General features: G+C 29.3%; 1 non-coding gene across 1 annotated transcript; it reads right to left on the reverse strand.

Annotated features, from left to right (window-relative positions):
• Positions 1-5,572: 5,572 nt before the first annotated feature.
• LOC149516515 (small nucleolar RNA R71) lies at positions 5,573-5,676 on the reverse strand. The gene has a single exon (XR_016345997.1). It is a non-coding gene; the product is annotated as a small nucleolar RNA R71 (small nucleolar RNA).
• Positions 5,677-11,890: the final 6,214 nt, after the last annotated feature.

Below are 11,890 nucleotides of genomic sequence, written 5' to 3' on the forward strand. Positions count from 1 at the left end.
ACAATTTCGTGATTTTGTTGCATTGAAAATCATGATTGCACATATGGAGGGGTAAAATTACCAAAATATTTTTTAGGAGTATTTTTATAATTTGACCTTATCAAGATTGTTTTTGTGAAATCCTCTAGATCATGTATTGATATACTTTCATGTCTTTTGATGGATTGAAAATCTTAATTGCAACTCGGGAGGATTCAAATTACGAAAATTATCTTTAGGAATATTTTCATAACCTTCTTAAGGTTAGTTTTTCATGAAAAGCTCTAGATCAATATTAAACATTATGTTATGATTTTTTGTGCATTAAAAACCCTAATAGCACCTCGAAATGGTTAAAATTATCAAAATACCCTTTAAGAGTATTTTCGTAATTTAACCTTATTGAGTTGGTGTTTCGTGAAAAGCTTCATATCATGATAAAACATTATTTTATGATTTTTTATACATTAGAAAACCTGATTGGATTTCAAAATGATTAAAATGACGAAAATGACCTTTAGGAATATTTTCATAATTTGACTTTCTTGAGATTGATTTATCAAGAAGAGCTTCAAATCATGATTAAACATTATTTTACGAATTATGGTGCATTAAATTCACAAAACGAAGGTGGAAACATAAGTTTTTAAGAAAATCATGTAAAAGGGTCAAATTTTTAATGAAGGTAAATTAATCTTTTCCCATCTAGTAAACTACACTAAAAGTTAAATTTTGTGTTATATTCATTCTGAGCCTTTGATATTTCAAGAGTTTAGATCCTAGGTTGAAAGGTGATTGCTTAATGAATAAACTTGAAAGAGTAATGGAAACCATTGGATGAAGGTTTGATTAAAGTGTTAAGGGATCATTGCTTGGCCTTGAAATTCATCATATAGGGCTAAAATTAAAAGGGGAAAACAACCAAAAAATGGCGTGAAAGTGGAAAAAAGAGGAGAAAAAAAATTGAGAGAAGCTTTGGAAGTTATAATTCTATCTTTACTTCCATGTGTTGTCATGTAAACTTTTATGTTCTTTCATATTAGTTTTCTTTGATCTTTGTGATTTTTCAAGAGGGAACAACTTTCTTCATATTTACTTTATTCCATAACTCTATGCTTGATTTAATAAATTTAACCAACTAAATCAATAGTATGATTTGAAGTGGGAAAGATTAAGAAACAACAATATTGTCCACCATTGGAGGTTCAACCAAGCTCTCTCATGCCCTCCTACTAGTTTATTCAAGAATTTTGCTTGCTTGGATTGATGTATGTTGATGTGTTTGTGATTTTATTGATTATTAATTTCATGCCAGTTTATTACTTTGATGAGCTACATTGGTTATTGATAAGTATGCATGTTTCTAATACTTACCTTTTTGGTAGTTTCTTACATGTTCGGTGAAAGTCTTTTGATAAGAAAATGCCTTTATAAGTTAGTTTTCTACATGTTTGATATGTGTCTTAGCTAAAAAATAATGAAGCGTTTGTGGAGAGACCATGGGAAGCTCTTGGCCTAGCATTTCCCATTGCTTGTCCTAGACTTCCAACCTTTTTTTTCATGGCTAAAAGTTGATGTTTCATACATGCTTGATTTTGTTCTTGGTTAGAACTTTATGTTTTCTATGTGTTTGATAAAATTTTTAAAGGATAAAAGGTGTTGAGTGAGTGAATTTTCTTAGTAAGTTTAACCTTATTTTATGTTTATGATGAAATGAAATGGTGGATACATAGTCACCAAGGTTTGGCCAACATAAGGGATGATTAAATGGCCATACAAGTTTCGTTTAAGCTTCCACCATAGCTTGGTCAAACCTTGCTTATTTCCTTGACCCTTGGTGTCTGATTTCTTTTTAGTAAGGTTGTTGCATGCATGTTTAGTGTATGATGTGTTTGTGAATTTGCTTAAGTTATAGCTTTCATGTTTAGTCTCATTTCATGCATTAAATATTGCTTTTCACATTAATGCCTTGTTTATTTGTCACATGTATTATTCATGCAAAAACTTTAAACCCTTAAACCTTAAACCAAACCCCAAACCCCAAACCAAACTCTCAAATCCTAACTTAAATCCTCAAAGCCCAAACCTAAACCTTTAAACCCTAAACCCTAAACAAACTCTCAAATCCTAACCTAAATCTTTAAACCCTAAACCTAAACCCTTAAACCTAAACCTAAACCCTTAAACCTAAACCTAAACCCTAAATGATAACTCTATAAAATAGAGTTATTTCTAGTGCTTAAACGATTGATATTTGCTTAGCTCTTTGTGAAATAAAGTTCCTTTTACTCCTAATGTGTTCAATTATTTATTTTGTAGGAAATCTTAAAGAAAGAGTGAATCTTGTTGCATTTTAGAGATTTTTGATAATTTTTTTTTTTATCAATCTTAGATCATTCTTGATGCATTAGAATGATTCTTGAAATGTTCTTGATATATTCTTGGTAATTCTTGGTTTTCTTGAAAATTTTAAAGTGGAAAGTTGTTCGAGATTGATTTTGCCATATTTAGAAGAGTTGGAATTATGCAATCTTGGTGAAAATGGAGAAAATTCATGCAAGAATTAAGTTAGGCATGTTTGGCTATGATGGAAGGTAAAATTGTAATTTCAAAAGAATGCAAGTCCATGATAGCTTATGTAAGTGCATATGCATAAGATTACTAATGGATAACATGGTAACAAGTCTTTTTTTATTAGTTAAGAAAGATGACTTGGAAGCTTATCTGACATGATGAGATAGCAATTCTATTTATATGGGAAAGGATTAAAAAGCCCTTGATTTTTCTTATTGGGGTTTGGATTTCTTATTTTTAGTAGGATTGTATTCCTATTTCTATTTGGAGTAGGATTTGCATGAGTTATAAACGGAGCATTGATAAAGAAAGGCAAAACAAGAATTTTATTCGAAGAAAAACTTTTAATTTTCTCTAGGAAACAAGAAAAAATCATGGGATGCAAGAAAGGGCTTTATGATGAAGCAAGTTAAAAACTTTCTAGAAGGCTAGTACACCTACGCCAAACCTATGTTCTGGTTTACAAAATTTTCAACTTTTGGTTTCTTTCCTCTATTTTTTAAGTTACTACATGTTAAGAAGGAAGATTGTTATAATCTAAAAGACAAGAATTGACCTATAAGAGTTCTTTTGAAGAGTTCTATTTTCATTCAACTTCAAAAAGTATTCTTGGATTCAAAAAGTTTATTTTGACCAAACAAATGAGCTGCCAATTGGAGTCCATATTGGCCAAATACTCTTACGATTTTTTTTTTGTCTATAAATACATTATTTAAGTCTTAAGAAATGGGTGTAAGAGGTTGGGGTGACAAACCAATCCATAGCTTTATTGTTTTAGTTTTCTTTTAAGCTTTCTTTGTTTTTTAAACTTTTGGTTCTTCTAAATTTAGTTTGAATTCAAATTTTGCAAACTTCTTTCTTGAAGGTTAGTACACCTAAGCCAAACCTATGTTTTGGTTTACAAGATTTTCAACTTTTGGTTTCTTTCCTCCATTCTTTAAGTTACTACATGTTAAGAAGGAAGATTGTTATAATCTACAAGACAAGAATTGATCTATAAGAGTTCTTTTAAAGAGTTCTACTTTCATTCAACTTCAAAAAGTATTCTTGGATGCAAGAAGTTTATTTTGACCAAACAAATGAACTGCCAATTAGAGTCTATATTGGCCAAATACTTTTACTGTTTCTTTTTTCTATAAATATATTGTTTAAGTCTTAGGAAAGGGGTGTAAGAGGTTGAGGTGATAAACGAATCCATAGCTTTATTGTTCTAGTTTTCTTTTAAGCTTTCTTTGTTCTTTAAACTTATGGTTCGTCTAAATTTAGTTCGAATTCAGTTTTTGCAAACTTCTTTTACATTTTTGATTTAATTAAGTTCTATTTTAAAGTTTCTTCAATTCAGTTTCAATTAATTTTATTGTAATTGTTTAAGTTTTGGTTCTTTCCATTTGGTTTTTCATTTTTAATTTATGCAACTTGCAATCTTGGTTAAATTTTATCTTAATTGCTTTGGTTCAATTTCTATTTCATCTAATTTTTTCAATTTCATGTTTAATTCTTTGTTGAAGTATTCAGGTGTTACTTTAAAATTTAAAGATTAATTTAGTTTACATGATTTGCATGATAAGGGTTTTGATTAGTTTAATTTGCATGATTTATTACATGGCAATTTAAGTTTGCATTCTTTAGCTTTTAAAACAGTTTCTATTCTATAGTTTTAGGTTGATTTTAAGTTAAATAAAATTATGTTTTGATTCTATTGCATATTTGGTTATTGGTTATTAATTAGTTCTTGCATGTGATTAGGGTTAATAGCATTCGGTTTGCATCAATTGGCTTAATTTGGATTTGGATTTTAATTGTTTAGATACTATTACGTGTTCTTAGGTTGATTTAAGTTTAATAACAGTTTAATTACATGCTTTTGATAGTTAAGTAGGGTTAATTGAGTTAGTTTAGGTTAGTTTAAGTTAATTTGGTTTAGTTAAAGGCTGGTAAGTTTAAATTTCATAACTTTGCATGTAATTTGATTTAGATCATAATCAGTTTAGGTTTAATTGGTTAATATAGCTTTTAGTTCTTGTTATGTTGTTTAGTCTTGCATGTTTATTTGGTTAATGACTTTTAGTTTGCTTAATTAGAGTTATATTGCTTTCCATTTGTTTAATTAGGTTATCTTAAGTTTTGATTTTGTTATTTGGTTTCATTTTGGTTTTGATTTAAGCATAATACCATTGTTTAGTTTGGTTCTAGTTAATTCTAGTTATTTCAACCTTGTTTGCATTAGTTTTATTAATTTATATTAGTTTCGCTTAGTTTATATTCTATTTTTGCTTATTTTATTTGAATTATCAAAGTATAAGGTAGGATAATACAATTTTGGTACTTGTTACTCTCAATATATCAATCTTCATGGGAACAATCTTTATTTTACTACTTGTATAATTTTATGCATTTACAGATTCTCAATCAAGTTTTTGGCACATTGTTAGAGATTAGTGGAATAGTTTCAATATCAATACTTATCATTCTTTTTGTAGCTTGGATTTTATTGTTCTTATTTTAATCTGTTTTAATTTGTATGCCAAGAATTGGGAATTCTAGTTTAGTGCCCTTAGATAAGGAAATAGAGAAAACACTTAAGAAGATTAAAAAAGGTAAAAAGCAAACAACTATTGATTCACTCATGGCTCAACAACAACAAGATAATCATAGAACACTTAAGGACTATGATGTCCTTCAATTAAATAGATTTCAACCTAGTATTAGTAGGCCGACCATTCAAGCCAATAATTTTGAATTGAAACCATCTATCATAAATATGATTCAAAACTTTGTGCAATTCTATAGGTTATCTAGTAATGACCCTAATTTACATTAGACTAATTTTCTTGGAATTTGTGATGTTTTTAAGCAAAATAATGTTACTGATGATGCCATTAGATTGAGATTTTTTCTTTTTCTCTTAGGGATAAAGGTAAGAGTTGGCTTGTCTCTTTCTTCTAGTTCAATTAGTACATGGGATGGCTTTGTATAGAAATTCTTGTCAAGATTTTTTTCTCCATCTAAAACAGCCAAGATGCGCAATGATATTACTTCTTTTAAACAATTTGAGGTTGAATATTTAGTTGATGCATGGGAGAGGTATAAAGAGCTTTTAAGGAAATGCCTTCACCATGGTTTGCCTAAGTGGTTAAAAGTGCAAATTTTTTATAATGAGCTGGTGGGGCAAGCTAGAACCATTATAGATGTTGTTGTTGGAGGTGCTTTAATGGGTAAGTTTATAGATGAGGCTTAAGATTTAATTAAAGAGATAGCCATGAACAATTATGAATGGGAAAATGAAATGTTAGTAACTTAGAAATCTACTGAGGTTTATAAACTTGATGCACTCGTTACTTTTACTTCTCATGTGTTTGCCTTAGCTAAAAACATTGAGAATTTAGGAATCAACCTTTCCCTTAGCCCAGTCAATGCCATCCAAAGCCCATTTATTGCATGTGAAAATTATGGGAGGAATCATACTCTAGATAGGTGTCCAATTAGAGTAAAGCTTGTTCAATATGTTGCTCAACCCAAGTAATAGTTTAATCTTTACTCTAACAACTACAACCAAGGTTGAAAATAACATCTAAAAATTTTCTTGAGGCAATAATTAGGGCAAGCTTCTAATTATTATTCTAAACCTATTAACCCACATGGTTTCCATCAATCACCACCACAACAATATCATCCATATACCCCACCTTAAAAAAAGAAACCTTCTTTGAAAGAGATGTTTACCCAAATTCTTCAAAACCAAGCAGCCTCTGTTAAGAATCTTAAGGTACAAGTGAGTTAACTAGTCAATACTCTTAATAACTACCCCTAATGAACCTTACGTAGTACCATTTATGAAAATCCAAAAAGAAAAGGTAAGAAGTAAGTCAATGGCATATTCACCTTAGAGGATGAGCCAAATAACGTTATGGGGGAAGTTCATTTTGTTGAGGAGCCCATGTTAGAGGAAATTAAGAAAAATCTTAGTAAAGATGAGCTTAAGGAGGTAGACATAGAGATGGAGGCTGAACTAGCTACTGAAGTTGTTAGTGAGATAGAAAAATTTGACATTGGAAGTAAGGCGAAAGAGAATAAAGATCAACTAAAACTTACTTTAAAGATGTTTACAAAAAGGGTGCTGTAATTCACCTTAGCACAAAATGTTAAAAAGCTCACTTTGGATGACTTACTAGTTGATTTGGAGGATGTTACACTTACTGATGAGTGTAGCATTATGTTTTAGAGGAATTTGCTAAAAAAGCTTCATGATCCTAGGTGTTTTTCTATTCCTTGTTCTATTGGTAATTTTTTCTTTGATAAAGCTTTATGTGATTTTGGAGCATGTGTTACTTTGTTGCCTTTATGTATTTTCAAGAAATTAGGGATTGGGAGGTTGAAGCTAGTGACCTCTTATTTTAATTTGCTAACAACTCTACCAAGTATCTATTAGGAATGATAAAAATGTGCTTATGAAAGTGCATAAATATGCATTCCCAACTGATTTTATTGTGATGGATACAATTGAAGATGAGGAGATCCCTATTATTTTAGGGAAGCCATTCTTAGCCACATCTAGAGTTGTAATAGATGTTGATAAAAGGGAGGTAACCTTAAACTTTCAAAATAAAGAGACTATTTTTAGATTTACCAACCTTGGTGTGGTTCAAAAAGGTGTGAAGAGGAATGCAAGGTTAGGAAAAAATGAAGCCTTAAGGTTGAAACCAAGGCCAACTTATAAGAGTTCAACAAGGAAAAAGCATAAGTCCACAAATTATTTCATTAAAGAGAAAGGGGATGATGTTGGTGTCATTGAAGAGTTTTGGAAGGAGTTAGTCAAGCTTGATGATAACTAGCCTTGCTTGGGAGGCAATCCAAGTTTTAATTTTCAAATTTGCATATTTAGATTTAGTTTTTATTTCAATTTTGTTTAGGAACAAGTAATGCTTTGGTTTTGTTTGTTTTATTTTTATAGGAATTAGGAACAAGAAAAGAAAACGAGGTGTAGCAATTTGAACTTCCAACAGAAATTTAGTTTCAATTTTTAAGACTTAGGGGAGTATCTTTTTTCCTTTTGGTGCTTTTATGCTCTATTTTCATAAATTAAGGGGTGAGAAAATTTTGAGCAAAATGTTTCAAAATCTTTTCAAAATTTTCAGTTTTTGAACTTAAATTATCATGTTTAGGATCATTATATTACTATATTTATTTATTTTCTCATAATCCAATTATAGCTTATTAGAAAAGAATGAATGTAGTGAAAGCATGAGATGATTTCTAGAATTTGTTTTTTTTTAATTGTAATATTTTCCTATTCTTGAGCATTTAGCCTTGCTCACTGAGATATAAGCATGTGTAGTTGAAGTTTAAGTAGATATGTGATTGCACTAATCTTTAAAGTTATGTGTTGATTTTAGAATTTCCTTGAGCATCTCTTAAGGTAAAATCATAGAACACACTTAAATAGGAAGATATGATTTAGGTCATTTTTAGATTGTTTGAGCCTTTTAAGCTAACTGTATATATGTTTGTCCCTGATCACCCCTTTTGAGCCTAATATGATATTTCTTTTCATTGTTATTCACTTACATTAGTTGGCCACTCTTTGACTTATTATGTTTATCTGTCTACCTTTCCTTATGTGCACATGGATCAATCAAAAGAAATATGAGAGCTATGTTACATTGGGATGAAGGGTAGAGTTGAGGTTGAAAAGATTGTGTAAATTCTATTTTCAAGCAAAAGAAAAAAAAAGCTAAAAATAACTTTCAAAGAAAGGAAAAAAAAAGAAAAGCTGAATGCAGAAAGAATGGTAAACGCATAAAAACAACAAGTAATTCATGTAAATCAAATAGAAGTTACTATTTAAGTATAAAGAAAAAAAGAAAGAAAAATTGAAGTATGAAGGTGTACAATTCTTGAAAGCTCTCTCATCAAAAGTGTAGATCCTAAGTGATGTATGTTTAGGGTTTATAAGTTTAATTTTTCCTTTATCATACTTTGACCCTAACCTGACATTACACGTTTAATAAATACCTATTGATATTTAGTTAAGTTACGACAATATTAGTGGAGAAAGTATGTGGAAAGCAAACTTATGAAGTTTGTACATGCTTTGAGGAGATTTGTTAATTTCGTGTTTGCATGACTTAATTGAATGTCTTACATTGATATAAGATAGATTATATACATACACATAAAAATTGGCAATTTGAGGGAAGTTTGTTCTTGAATAATTCTTGTGTTATATCTATGCTTATGATTTTCTCTAAGATTATATTCATCATGAAATTTTTGAAGACTTATGACAATCTAATATCAGGAGTTATGTGTTATGATCTCTAGCATGTTTTTCTTATTTAGCTTAGTTTTGTTGTGCTTGGGGACAAGCAAAATTTCAAGTTTGGGGATTTGATAACTCTATAAAATAAAGTTATTTCTTAATGTTTAAATGATTGATTTTTGTTTAGTTCTTGGTGAAATAAAGTTTTTTTTTTTACTCCTAATGGGTTCAATTGTCTATTTTGTAGCAAATCTTGAAAAAAGAGTGAATCTTGAAGAATCTTGATAATTCTTAATCAATCATGGATCATGTTTAATGCATTAAAATGAGTCTTGAAATGTTCTTGATATGTTCTCGGTAATTCTTGGTTTTCTTGGAAATCTTGAAGTGAAAAGTTATTCAAGATTGGTTTTACAAAACTTAGAAGAGTTGGAATTATGCGATCTTGGTGAAAAATGGAGAAAATCCATACAAGAATCAAGCTAACCATGTTTGGTTATGATGGAAGGTAGAATTGTAATTTCAAGTGAATGCAAGTCCATGGTAACTTATGTATGTGCATATGCATGGGAATACTAATGGATGATATGGCAACATATCTTTTCTTATTGGTTAAGGAAGATGACTTGAAGGCTTATGTGGCATGATGAAATGGTAATTCTATTTATATAGAAAAGACTAAAAAGCACTTGATTTTTCCTATTTGGATTTGGATTTCTTATTCTTAGTAAGATAGATTTCTATTTCTATTTGGAGTAGGATTTGCATGAATTACAAAAGGAGCATTGATAAGGAAGGCAAAGCAAGAATTTTATTTAAAAAAAAAAACTCTTAATTTTCTCCAAGAAACAAGACCAAGACATAGGATGCAAGAAAGAGGTTCAAGATAAAGCAAGTTGAAGACTTTCTAGAAGGCTAGTACACCTAAGTTGAACCTATGTTTTGGCTTACAAGATTTTTTATTTTTGGTTTCTTTCCTCCATTCTTTAAGTTGCTAGATGTTAAAAAGGAAGATTGTTATGGTCTAGAAGACAATAATTGGTCTATAAAGGTTATTTGGAAGAGTTCTACTTTTATTCAACTTCAAGAAGCATTCTTGGATTTAAGAAGTTTCTTTTGACTGAAACAAATGAACTGTTAATTGCAGTCCATATTAGCCGAATACTTTTTGGGTTTCTTTTGTCTATATATACATTATGTAAGTCTTAGGAAAGGGTTGTAAGCGGTTGGGGTGATAGACTAATCCATAGCTTTATTATTCTAGTTTTCTTTTAATCTTTCTTTGTTCTTTAAACTTTCGATTCTTATAAATTTAATTCAAATTCAGTTTTTACAAACTTTTTTTACATTCTTGATTTAATTAAGTTCTATTTTAAAATTTCTTCAATTTGGTTTCAATTAATTTTATTCCAATTGTTTAATTTTTAGGTCTTTCCATTCAATTTTTGGTTTTGGATTTATACAACTTGCAATCTGGGTTAAATTTTTGCTTAATAGCTTCGGTTCAGTTTCTTTTTCATCTAATTCTTTCAATTGCATATTTAATTATTTGTTTAAGTATTCAGTTATTGCTTTAAAGCTTAAAGATTAATTTTAGTTTACATAGTTTGCATGATTAGGGTTTTAATTAGTTTAATTTGCATGATTTATTACATGACAACTTCAATTTGCATTCTTTAGCTTTTAAAACAATTTCCATCCTTAGTTTTAGGTTGATTTTTAGTTAATTAAATTGTGTTTTGATTCTATTGCATATTTGGTTATTGGTTATTGAATAGTTCTTGCATGTGTTGAATGTGATTAGGGTTAATAGCATTCAATTTGCATAAATTGGTTTAATCTCGATTCTAATTTTAATTGTTTAGATACTTATGCATGTTTTTAGGTTGATTTAATAACAGTTTAATTACATGCTTTGATAGTTAAGTAGGGTTAATTGAGTTAAGTTTAAGTTAGTTTAAGTTAATTTGGTTTAGTTCAGTTTGTTAAGTTTAAATTTCATAACTTTGCATGTAATTTTGTTTAGATCATAATCGGTTTAGGATTAATTGCTTAATATAGCTTTTAGTTCTTGTTATATTGTTTAGTCCTGCATGTTTATCTGGTTAATGACTTTTAGTTTGCTTAATTAGAGTTATATTGCTTTCCATTTATTTAATTAGGTTATCTTAAGTTTTGGCCTTGTTGTTTCATTTTGTTTAGATTTCGGTTTAAGCATAATCCCATTGTTTAGTTCATTTCTAGTTAATTCTAGTTATTGGCATCTTGTTTACATTAGTTTATATTAAAGTTTTGCTTAGTTTATATTTTGTTTTTACATATCTTATTTGAATTATCCAAGTATAAAGTAAGGTGATACAATTTTGGTATTTTTTACTCTTAATATATCAATCTCTATAGGAATGATCTTTATTTTACTACTCACACAATTCTATGCGCTTGTAGATTTTCAATCATTAAATTAACCCTAAACCAACCCTAAATCAACTCCAAACCCTAACCAAGCCCTAAACCAACTAAAAACCCTAAACTAACCTTAAACCAATCCCAAACCCTAACTCAAACCCTAAAACGAACCAACCCTAAAGACGAACCAAACCCTTACCTAAACTAAACCAAAACCAAGCTAAACCGAACCAATCCCCAAATCCTAAGCAAACCTTAAACCCATTCTCATGCATTAGCATTTAATTTTTAATAAATTCTTACATGCATTTGCATCTTGGAATTGTCATTGCATTCATAAATTATGTTTGTCATTTACCTTTCAATTTCCATTCATATATAAGATATCTTTATGTTCATGCATATCATTTACATGTTTCATAAATAAAGGTCATCTAAGAAAAAGTTTTAAAAATAACAAAATAAGGTAATATTTCAAGTAAAATTTAACTCATGAGATTTAGCCTAAATATATGGGAATTCCCAATGTTTATCATTTACGCGAAATGCTATCTTGGTTTTGTGGAAAATTTGAAAACTCCTAAAATTAGATACATTCTTGAAATTCCGTCTAAATATAGGGGAGTGAAGGAAATGTTTCGATACATAGGATTTTTTATCTTGATCCAAAAT

This window comes from Durio zibethinus, chromosome 10 (genome assembly GCF_047325235.1).
Source record: "Durio zibethinus cultivar Kanyao isolate XHJ-2024 chromosome 10, ASM4732523v1, whole genome shotgun sequence".
Lineage (NCBI taxonomy): Eukaryota > Viridiplantae > Streptophyta > Magnoliopsida > Malvales > Malvaceae > Durio > Durio zibethinus.